General features: G+C 36.5%; 1 long non-coding RNA gene across 1 annotated transcript in view; it reads right to left on the reverse strand.

Moving 5' to 3' along the window:
• Nucleotides 1-1,233: 1,233 nt before the first annotated feature.
• The window catches only part of LOC126162068 (uncharacterized), a 29,188-nt gene continuing 17,810 nt past the window's right edge, over nucleotides 1,234-12,611 (reverse strand). Inside the window, exon 2 of the long non-coding RNA XR_007535015.1 lies at nucleotides 1,234-2,776. This is a non-coding gene — a long non-coding RNA (uncharacterized LOC126162068). The remainder of the gene's footprint in view (nucleotides 2,777-12,611) is intronic.

A 12,611-nucleotide genomic window follows, 5' to 3' on the forward strand; every position in this document is an offset into this window, starting at 1 on the left:
AAAGTGACACAAATGGTCACAGGTCTCTTTGACTCATGAGAAAGCATCTTGGAAATGCTGGAAAATCTGAATTGGTATACAACTAAAGACAGGTGCCAGTCATTCTATGAAAGCCTACTTGCAAGTTTCAAGAACCTGTATTAAGTGAAGAATCTAGAGATATTCTTCAATCCCCAACATACCAGTGCCATATGGGTAGTGAAACAAGATTAGACTAACTACAGTGCACATTGAAGAATTTAAGCTGTCATTAATTTTTCCTGCACTCCATATTTAACTGGAATGGGAAGGAACCCTAACATGTGGTCCAATGATAATTTCCTCTGCCACACACTTCAGTGGTTGCAAAAGCATGTGTGTACATGTAGATTCTAATACTCCAATTCCTGCTGTCTGGCACAGCACACAAAGACCATTTTTCATTAGCAAAATATCCTCTCTAGACAAACAACACTATCAGTTTTGTTCTGTCAGTCATCGATCATATCTGAGGACCAAAATACTGCAACTCAATTATAATTAGAGCATACCCCACTCCACCCAAGACATTCTGAGGCCACAATACAGATTTTTATTGGTGCCTAAAAACACATTGGGGAGTGTTCACCTATTTCCTGCAGATGTTATTTGACCCAAAAATTCAAGGGGTTTCTCTCAAACTGTTTCTTTCCTACTGAATATATATTTCACATAAAAATTTTGTAATATAGACAAACTTCAATTCCCAAGCACTTTTCAGTACCAAAAGTTGTCTTCAAAGGCAAGAAGGGAAAAAGAGACATTCTCAAATAAATAAAAACAATACATTTTCATTTTAGTTCTTTCATTTTATTTTCGTTTTTGATGAAAAGCTGACATAACTGATATCAGGTTCACAAGATGTACTTTACTTAAAATATATTATATGCCCATAAATTTTACATAAAAATAATAATGTAAATTAAATGAAGAAGTAATGCAATTTAAACGAAAAATCTATGAGAATGCAGGTATAAACTGAAATGCTGATTTTAGTTGTCCATATCCATGGTCACATTTACCAAACTCATTTTCACAACAACAAAAAATCAGGTCAAGATTTTACCAGATCATAATGCAACTTTAAAGCTCTCCTCTAAAATTAAACACATAATGCAATGTTACTGATTAACAAACATTGTGAGGATTCTCGCCAAGAACAAATATAACATTTCTTTTTTCATTACTGATTTTAATCAACACTTGTAGATAATGTTTTTAATTTGCTGTTAACCTATGCCTAATTCCATTACACACTTTTTTTTTTTTTTTTACATATGACATTTTCTTATCAACATAAATATGTCATTTATTTGCTTAGTTCTCTGACCTTTGAAGTAGGTCGACTGTAAACTTGAAAAATGAAGTTTTCTTTCATATTTTCAAATGCACCATAGGCATTACTACATCGGAGACACCACTCTTCAGAAGTCATCAAACGGATTAATTGAGTGTTGCATACAGTATGATTCATCTGACATTAAACTGGGCATTTAGCTGATATATGTTTACAGAAAGGGCAACATACTGGATATCACTGGACCCATCTTAATCAAATCAGGAACAAATGCAATGTGTATTCCATTTATTTTGGAGGGTCTTGGTTTTCATGGGTTTCCATGTCAGCTCTCTAGAAATAATAACTCAGTTCAAGTTACCTCATTAGCACCCTGGTGTTAGCTATAAGGTCATAGAGCATCAGATAAGACAGTTTTGAATGGACACCAACAAAATATGATGACCAAAACCATACCTTGGTTATGAGAAAAGAGGCCACTGTGCCACATATGTCTTTTTAAATGCCCATAAAGGACCACTGAGTTGGCGTGGGTACATGACAGTATTGACTATTGGACACAAAGCTTGTGTTATATGCCAATGAAGGGGTACAAATATGTCAAAAAAGTATGTAAAGCAATGATAGACCCCTTTCCCATCAGAGTACATGCCAGTATTGGTATCATTAAATGCAAAACATTTACATGTGATGAAATGGGACACACAGTATATCCATCATCATGTCACACAAAGTAAACTGTGCCTTGATGACAGATTTTGTCCAGTTGTTTGTTCACCTACACCAACCCAGTAGTGGTCTGTATAGCTGATAACTCCATGCATTACTGCAATGCCCAGTATTTCAATAATATACAGAGAGAGAGAAAGAGAGAGAGAGAGAGGGAGGGAGGGAGTATTTTTATTTTAAAATTAATCTCTCAAATCCTGTAAGAACATGTCCAACCTCCTGATCCTTATGGCTTCCCCCCCCCCCCCCCCCCCAAAAAAAGTGAATTCTGCACCCACTCCTGGGAGTGTGCATGCCTAGTATCTTGTTCTCACCAATTTTAGCATTGTGGGTAGCTGAGCTTTTAATGTTCTTTTGCTGTCTTGTGGATTCTATGCCATAATGAGTCAATGCTGCCCTTAGAGCTAGTAACTGTTGGGAGCACATGGTGAGAGTTGTCAGCTTGGCTCACAAGTGGTCTTTATATCATGAAAATTTTATTTCCGTTATGTAATTCAGATGCCAATTTGACTCTCAGAATGGTTTTGTTTACACACTTTTTTATATTACCACAATTGTGTTGCTTGTCTTTTGTTCAAATTGATAAGCAAGAATGTTATGCCATTACAGTATCATTTGTAATCCAAAGTTGATGAAGTTTTATATAGTCTGTGCTCACTCATTTTCAACAGCCCAAATTCACATGCAGTTTTATTTTTCTTATTGCTGAACCAGCTAACAGATGCCCCAAAACTGAAATCATGAGGAGAACATTGTAAATATACATAAAATGGACTGGACAGTTGGCGATGAAAGGTGTAATAAATGATTTACATCACAAACATAAGAGAAGAAAGATTATGGGATATTAAAAAAAAAAAAGATTACTAGAAGTAGTTTTAAGCAAGATGAGTTCTGTCTGTGTGAATGCTGACCAAAAACAACAAGAACAACAAATTAGTCAGAACTGTTTGGGCAGTTTTAAAATAAACCAACTGATTTATAAATTGAGGTGAGAAACAGGTAAACCATTTCACGTCAGAAATGAACAGCAATCAAAGGCGTGAGCCCACTGTCCTGCTCCAAAAAAAAAGGTTATGTTTATCTCATACTCCAGTGTTTTTGTTGGATAAAAAGAGATTCCTTCTTCCTGAATGCCAGTTTTCTGGATGAAATTAGTGAAAGACTATGAGAAATGAGGCCTAACATGATGAGAAACAAAATCTGACAATAGACTTGTCCAATGAGAAAACTGAGGGATATGAAGTATGAATTGTTGGAAAAATCCACATTAATCAGAAAATCTGGTACCCTCCTACTTTCATTTATTTCTACAATTAAAGAAATCTGTGTCTCTAAAATGTTTTGAGTCAAATGAAAGTGTTAGTATAGCAGGAGGTGGGTATTTTGCAGACACAGTCTTCAGCTATGGAATCTTCTCACTGGAAAAAAAAGCTGTACAATGTGTGCTTGTAATGTAGCAGTAAAAGACAGTGTGATTCCACACATATCAGTGATTGCAATACTATTACAGGATGTGTACGCAAAATTATATATGAAATAATTTGTAACATTGCTAACCCAATGTATCTATGTGAAAAGCAGCTTACTTATGATGAAATTAAACCAATAGTATTCAATTCTGTTCATTGATAGCAAGATTTAATTACAAAACAAAAAATACGTTAAACCAGCTGTGTATAAAGGTTGAAATCATCCTTTGTAGAATTAATATACAAAACAGTAATAGCAATAACGATACAGCCCCTTGTAAAGACACCAGATTTATGTAAGGGCCAACAGTTATACTGTGACTGTAAATTAATTAGCAGAAATAAATAAAGTATTGTTACTGGTGTGTATTTCATTAAATTTCATTATGAAAGCCAACATATTTCAACATACCGATTATATGACATATGTAGTCTTGATTTGTAAGTTAAAATCCTTAATCAGTTTTATGAAAGCATACAATTGTAAGTTCAGTTATATTCAATTTAAATAATACATAAAGTGATCATGTAATTGTTGTTTGTTTTGTCTCTAGCCATGATAGGCAGTTGTGAATCAGTTTTGTTAGCATTAAATCCATCTTAAAAATATTTTCTATGTGTGGAATACATTATAATTGGTGAACATGTTGCAAAGTTCCTGCCAAGGCATAAAACTGAACCCACATGATATTTTACATGGAGGAATTATATTAAAGCAAAGTTACACACCACAACATCTCTTCAATAAGCAGCAAGTTAAGTAACTGAAATGTAGCCAATAAGGCTATTATTTTTTTAGACTGGCATTAAACATGACTGTGTTGAAAATAAGTGTATCTTTTACCTAAAAATGCTGTCTTTTATTGCCAGGCAAAGAAATTTGGCATTGCTCAGCAACAAAATTAATAATTGACAGACATGAAGGTATTTGCCTCTGCCACAAGATTTGTTTCAAGTGGTATTAAGCACATCAGAGATATCCTCAAAACAGATATGCATGCAATGGAACCTGCTTTCCACCTGTGAACTGTGGATAGCAAGTGGTCATAAATCAGCATAGCTCCATAATTATTTTGGTAGAGTGTGTTGGATTACATTTGTAATGAATCAAGACAGCCGAAGGGCAAAAAGAGGGTCTTGAACTTAACTGGTTACTATTGCTATAATTTATTTCAACACTGGTATTTTTTTATAAGAATTTAGCTTGAACAGATGCTTGCCTAACTCCAGAGCAAATAGGAATCACAATGTGCTTGATGACATCTCTTGCTCTTTTTGTTTTCTGGATGTCACTTTGTTACCCACACTTAATGTTCTATCATGATTGTGCTGCAAGAGATCTACCGTATAAGCACTGTGTCAAATCTCAATTATTCCTGCTCAAACAGATGTCAACAATAGTGTAAGACCAACTCAAAGTAGTCATGCTGGGCAGCATTAAGGTGAAAGTACCTCACCAAAGTGTCACTAAATAGTAAATACTTGTGTGGCAAAAGATATAAAATGACCCACATTTGTAAGTGCAGTTTCTGTTGTTATTTTATCCAGAGTACCCCTGAAAATGTAGCTTTAGCATTTTATCCACGTTTTTTTTATTTCATCACACTCACTTTTTTCACAGTTGGTCTTTGATATCAAGGCTGTTACTACGACACACAATAGATCCAACTGTATCTAGACTGACAGATCTTCCCACTTATTCAACAAACAAATGAAGATTAATGATCACCTTTCTTGCACATACAATAGTAGATACCAGAGAAAAGGAAAGAGAAAAATTATCCATTATCAAATTAAAAAGGATTTATAAAGCCAAATAAAAATAAAAATATTTGTCAAACAATGTAACATACACAGTTACACCCATGAATGTGTGTGTTCTAATTGGAAACCACAATGGGGTATTTTCTGTATTGCATTCAAAAAGAGAGAGAGAGAGAGAGAGAGAGAGAGAGAGAGAGAGAGAGAGAGAGAGAGAGAGAGAGAGTCTTCTTGATAAACGTTCTTTCAACAACCCCATTTTAACATTGTCACAACATCAAGTGCAGTTAAATTTTTGTAAACCAAAATGGATGGAAACACATAATGTGAAGACACTACAATTCCTGTGTATGTGGCAACTTTTCTAGGTAAATATGATTCCACCAATTTACTTTCACATCATTGTGTTCTCATTTCATGTTACTAATATAGGGTGCCTTTCTATACAAATAATCATTTGACAATCTCAACAGTCAAAAGCAATTGTGAAACAAAAGAAAAGTTTAAATAAATAACAGACTGAGTGCGTAAATCCATTTGAGTATTGCAGTAGAGGTTTTCCCATACAAAACACAATTATCTTTGCTTCTTTTCATATGTTCCAAGCATTTTAAAACACATTTATGTCATTCTCAGTGGGCAATCTCCAATTAAGGATCATAACCTAACCCTGTCATCAATTTGAATATAAAGGCTGAGTCACTAACTATTGCCACCTAGAAAAAAACTCTGAAAGTATGATAGTAGCTGAAAAGCTCGTGGGACAAATGTTGCATGGGACAATGGGGGCCATAATATGAGGTTGGTTTTTTGTTGCTAGGTGGGATCGCACCAGAGATATGAAGGTCAACTTTGCTTTTTTAAATGGGATGCTATAGTTTGGTTCTTATTTTCTGGCAGTGGCTATCGAGACGAATCCAATGATGTGTGACAGTAAGGTCTTTGAAGGGCAATGAAGGTCAAAAAGTTGACATGAACATCCATTTAGAGGGTGTTCGAAGTGATGACCACAGGTGTCAGTGCACTGCTACAATCTTCTTATCATGGATTGAATGGTATTCTTGATCATTTTGGCACTTATCGAAGCATATGCTCTGTCAATTCTCTCTCGTATACAGCGCAAATAGTAAATATTCGCCAAATACGGTGTATCCATCTAACGTACTATTGATATGTAAATACCATTCGACAGTTTCACAATACAACACTAATAGGAAGGGGAAGACTAGTATTGTTGAATCAAGCAAATGTGAATGATGTATTCCTTCGAAGAAAAAGTTGATATGCTTCTCATTTATGGAGAATGGCAACAAAATTTAGTGAGAGCTAGGGACTTATACACTGAATGATATCCTCAACACACGAGTCGTACATTTAAATATGTGTATGATAAATTGAGAACAGCTGGATCTTTAACGCATCAGAAACATATCCGGCAAGGGAAAGGTACTAACAAGGAAAAAGAAATTGGTATTCTTGCCACTGTTGTTCGACATCCTTGTGTTAGTTCGCATCAAATCACAAGGGAATCTGGCATGAACGAGAGCAGTATTGTTCGTTTTCTCCATCGGCATATCACCCTTACCATATCAGTCTCCACCAAGAATTAACTGGTACGGATTGTATGCATCACACTGAATTCTGCTGATGGGCTCAACTTCAGATTCAGAGGGATGACACATTTATTAATTTGATTTTATTTACTGACGAGGCTACATTACGAACCATTGAAACGTTAATTTTCACAACATGCATTACTGGGAAATTGAAAATCCATGTTGGCTGCAGCAAGTTGCACACCAAAAACCGTGGTCGTTGAATGTATGGTGTGGTATTCTTGGAGGACAGAATTATAGGCCCCTATTTCATCGAAGGAAACCTTAATGGTAGGAAGTACACCACGTTCCTGCAAGAAACATTAGGTCTGTTATTGGAAGAAATACCTTTAGGAACAAGGAAAAGAATGTGGTATCAACATGATGGGTGTCCGGCACATTTTTCACTGATGGCTATAAATGAGATGCAGAGACAATACCCAAATCGTTGGATTGGATGTGGAGGAGAAGTGAGTGGCTGGCTCATTTGCCAGACTTGACACCTCTGGCTTTTTTCTTGTGGGTATTCGTAAAATACATTGTTTATAAAGACATTCCAACTACACCTGAAGATATGTGAGAGAGAACTGTCAGAGTATGTGCTTTGATAAGTGCCTATGTGATAAAGAAGACCACTCAATCCATGATAAGAAAATTGCAGCACTGCAAAGACCTTACTGTTACACATCATTGGATTCGTCTCGATAGCTGCGATTAGAAATTAAGTACCAAACTATAGCATCCCATTAAAAAAAAAAAAAAAAAACAAAGTTGACCTTCATATCTCGGAAGCAATACCACCTAGCAACAGAAAACCAACATCATATTATGGCCCCCGTTGTCCCAGGCAACTTTTGTCCCACGAAGTTTTCAGCTACTATCATACTTTCAGAGCTATTCGTGGTGGCAATAGTTAGTGTCTCACCCTGTATAACACTGCTTTACTAAGAATGATCCCAACGGAAGTAGTACAATATAACCTCCAACCTAACTACTGGCTCATAAACCAATTACAGAAGGACCTGCAGTTTAAAGTAACTACTGGCTCATAAACCAATTACAGAAGGACCTTCAGTTTAAAGTAGGATAAAAACCATTATTCACCTTGATTTATTTTATTTCACATAACAGAAAATCTAGAATGGAATAACATAGCAGCCTCAGTGACCAGGGACAACAGTAATCATGTGTGTATGAGTTGTGCGTGTATGAATTCATATGCATGTATCTACACCTCATGAAGGACTTTGTCCGATAACTTAATAATATCCATCAGTCTACTTTTTAAATGTGCCTGCCTGCCAACCTGCCATTCAGCTTCTCCTCTATATGATGTGTAGCAGTCTATCCTAAATGCTGATTTTTTTTCCTTTTTTCCATATAAAAAAAAAAAAAACAAAACACTGGAAGTGGTGAACTTTACATTTTCAAGGGGACTGAACCTTTGAATTTGTAGTTAGATACTTACCTGTATAGCCTACTATCAAAGAAGTTCACACTTATCCACCTCAAATGAAATGGAACAGCATAAGATATATTGTATTAAAAAAATGTGTGTACTGTCATCTACTTAAACTAATATTATTTTACAGAAAAAATTCATCTCTTTACACATTTATCCCAAATTCCACACATAATGCTACTGAAATACATTATCCCGTTCCACTGATTTATCATTACAGGTTTTGGAATACGGCTCAATCATCTACAATCTTTTTCTTTGTTTAAACATGCAATTGCTAATCTGTGGATCTTATCTTGAATTTCTATCTTGTCCTTATTCATTTTGTATGGAAATCATAATGTACATCTTTCTCTGATGGATGTTTTCCCCTGAAGTTTTACTTCAACACAATTATGATTTTGTCTCTATCACATTTAGATGTATAGATGCACTACAGGAGAATTTGTTTCACTTGTATTCTGCACTTAAGGACCACTGCATTGTGCCTATCTCATGGCAGCATGGATCCAAAGTGCAAAGTTGTAACAAGCTGCATACGCCAATGCATGCTTCAAAGTGTGCATAATTGGATAGCAAGCATAATGGTGGATGATACCTGCTGATATTTTCTGTGATTATCCAATGCATCTGACTGTGAGATTCACAATATTCTCCTGGACAAAACAAAGTTTTATGGAACTGATGGGACAGCCAACCGATGGATCATTTCATATCTAACTAAAAGACTGCATAAGGTTATACTTAATAATCCAATCAATGCAAGTAGGGAAGATTCTTCTGAATGGGGAGAAACCACATATGGGGTTCCCCAAAGCCCAAACTTAGGTCCGTATACTCTGAAGAGCCAAAGAAACTGGTACACCTGCCTAATATGGTATAGGACCCCTGTGACTATGCAGAACTGCCACAACACGACTTGGCATGGACTTGACTAATTCTGAAGTAGTTTTAAAGGGAAATGACACCATGAATCCTGCAGGGCTCTCCACAAATCTGTACAAGTACAAGGGGGTGGAGATCTCTTCTGAACAGCACATTGCAAGGCATCCCAGATATGCTCAATAATGTTCATGTCTGGGGAGTTTGGTGGCCAGCGGAAGGTTTAAATTGAAAAGGGAGCTTCTGGAGGCACTCTTAGCAGTTCTGGATGTGTGGGGTGTCACAGTGTTCTGCTGAAATTGCCGAAGTCTGTCGGAATGTGCAATGGACATGAGTGGATGCAGGTGATCAGATAGGATGCTTACATATGTGTCACCTGTCAGAGTCGTATCTAGACGTATCAGGGGCCCCATATTACTCCAACTGCACACGCCCAACATCAATACAGAGCCTCCACCAGTTTGAACAATCCCCTGATGACATGCAGGGTCTACAGATTCATGAGGTTGTCTCCATATCCATACACATTCATCCTCTCAATACAATTTGAAATGAGACTCGTCTGACCAGGCAACATGTTTCCAGTCATAAGCAGTCCAATGTCAGTGTTGGCGGGACCATGCGAGGAGTAAAGCTTTATGTCGTGCATTCATCAAGGGTACACGAGTAGGCCTTTGGCTCCGAAAGCCCATATCGATGATGTTCCACTGAATGGTTCGCACTCTGACTCTTGTTAATGGCCCAGCATTGAAATCTGCAGCAATTTGTGGGAGGGTTGTACTTCTGTCACACTGAACGATTCTCTTCAGTCATTGTTGGTCTTGTTCTTGCAGGATCTTTTTCCAGCCCCAGCGATGGCAGAGATTTGATGTTTTACCAGATTCCTGATATTCACAATACACCCCTTAAATGGTCATGCCGATTGTAACACCATGTTCCAAGTCACTTAAATCTTGATAACCTGCTATTGTAGCAGCAATAACCGATCTAACAACTGCACCAGACACTTGTTGTCTTATATAGGCGTTGCCGATTGCCTGTTTACATATCTTCGTGTTTGAATATGCATGCCTACACCAGTTTCTTGTAGAATTAGTTCTTTTTGCAGAAGACACTATTATTGTAATCAATCCAAAGATAAATACAGCAACAGAAGAAATGGCAAACAAAGCTCATAAAAATATCATTGACTGGTTTTCTGCAAATGGCCTAAATTTCAATTTTAAAAAGACACAACACATTCAGTTCTGGACCTCTAGGGTACTATACCAATGGTAATAGTAACACATAGTGAAGAAATAACAACAGGGGTTGAAATGTCAAAAATGTTAGTTGTCAATGTTAATGAGAATTAAAATTGCAAAAAAATGCATTTTGGAACTCCTCTAACAACTTAGGTCAGCCACATTTGCACTTAGAATTATTGCCAAACTTTGGGAGAGACAAATCAGTAAGGTTACATATTTTCATTCAATGATGTTGTGTGGAATAATGTTCTGGGATAACTCAGCTTTAAAAAAGAAAGTCTTCATTATTCAAAAATGTGCTCACCCATCATCATCTCGTAAACATATGTTTAAGGAGTTAGTCATTTTGACTCTTGCCTCAGAATATATTTATTCCTTCATGGAGTTTGTTGTAAATAATCCAATGCAGGTCAAAAGAAAGAAAGATGTACAAAATTACAATATCAGAAGAAAAAATGACGTTCATTATTAAACATTAAGGTTGTCTTTAGCACAAAATGGGGTGCATAAAGATGCCAGCAAAATTTCTGATCACTTACCCATGATATAAAATGTCTGACAAACAGCAAAGCATAATTTGAAAACACACTGAAAAATTTACTCCTTAACAACTCATTCCATTCCTAGAATAATTTCCAATTTTGTAATGTGTAAAGAGTTATGGGTTATAGATGATCGCTTACAGCCATATCTATAAAAATAAAAATGCAAATGTTTGTGACAGAGAGAGAGAGAGAGAGAGAGAGAGAGAGAGAGAGAGAGAGAGAGAGAGAGAGAGAGGCAAGAAGTGATGGGGATAGACAGGGGGGAAGCAGGAGGAGATGAAAAAGTGAGATGGAGAAGGAGACAGACAGAGACAGGAAGGAGAAGTAGATTAGGATGTATATCCAATTCCAATACATGTGAGAAACATGTGTTTTCTCTTTTCTTCCTTTTCCATTTAACAATCTTCTGACTGGTTTGATGCAGCCGCCATAGATTCCTCTCCTGTGGTAACCTTTTCATCTCAGAGTAGCACATGCAACCTATGTCCTCAATTATTTGCTGGATGTATTCCAATCTCAGTCTTCCTCTACTGTTGTTACCGACTACAGCTCCCTCTAGTACCATGGAAGTCATTTCCTGAAGTCTTAAAAGATGTCTATCATCCTGTCCCTTCTCCTTCTCAGTATTTTTCACATACTCCTTTTCTCTCTGATTCTTCACAGAACCTCTTCATTTCTTACCTTATCCGTCCACCTCATTTTCAGTATTCGTCTGTAGCACCACATCTCAAATGCTTCGATTATCTTCTGTTATGGTTTTCCCACAGTCCGTGTTTCTTTATCATACAAAGCTGTGCTCCAAACATACAGTCTCAGAAATTTCTTCCTCAAATTAAGGCCTATGTTTGATACTAGTAGACTTCTCTTGGTCAGGAATGCCCTTTTTGTCAGTACTAGTCTGCTTTCGATGTCCTCCTTGCTCCAACTGTCACTGGTTATTTTGCTGCCTAGGTAGAACAATTCCTTCACTTCATCTACTTCGTGGCCATCATTCTCAATATTAAGTATCTCATTGTTCGCATTTCTGTTGCTTCTCATTACGTCCATCTTTCTTTGACTTATTCTCAATCCATACTCTGTACTATTTAGACTGTTCATTCCATTTAGCAGCATGTAATTCTTCTTCACTTTCACTCAGGATAGCAATGTCATCAGTGAATCATATCACTGATATCCTTTCACCTTGAATTTTAATTCCAATCCTGAATCTCTCTATTTTGCATATGAATGTGTAATGTGCATTTCAAATGACCCATTCCACATCATTATGATTGATCATACAAATGATATAAGGAGCATGTAACTAACCAATATGTACAATAGTTTTAACTGCAGTGGATTCAAGATACATAATTAACAACAATCATCTTTCATCGCAGACCTTGCACCACATTTCACATTGCCCTAAAACAAGTTACTGAAATGTGCAAGGTTCCTTTGTAGTTCAACAGACAACACACATTTCCTCATCTCCTAGTTTCATGATATTTTTGCAACTGAATACATATTGTCTATGGTCCACAGCTTTTGGTCCATCTGTAACATTGTTATTAGCTTCAGAAATGACCATTCTTTATTCATTAATTATCCAATCAAGATTTTA

This window comes from Schistocerca cancellata, chromosome 2, assembly GCF_023864275.1.
Source record: "Schistocerca cancellata isolate TAMUIC-IGC-003103 chromosome 2, iqSchCanc2.1, whole genome shotgun sequence".
Taxonomy (NCBI): domain Eukaryota; kingdom Metazoa; phylum Arthropoda; class Insecta; order Orthoptera; family Acrididae; genus Schistocerca; species Schistocerca cancellata.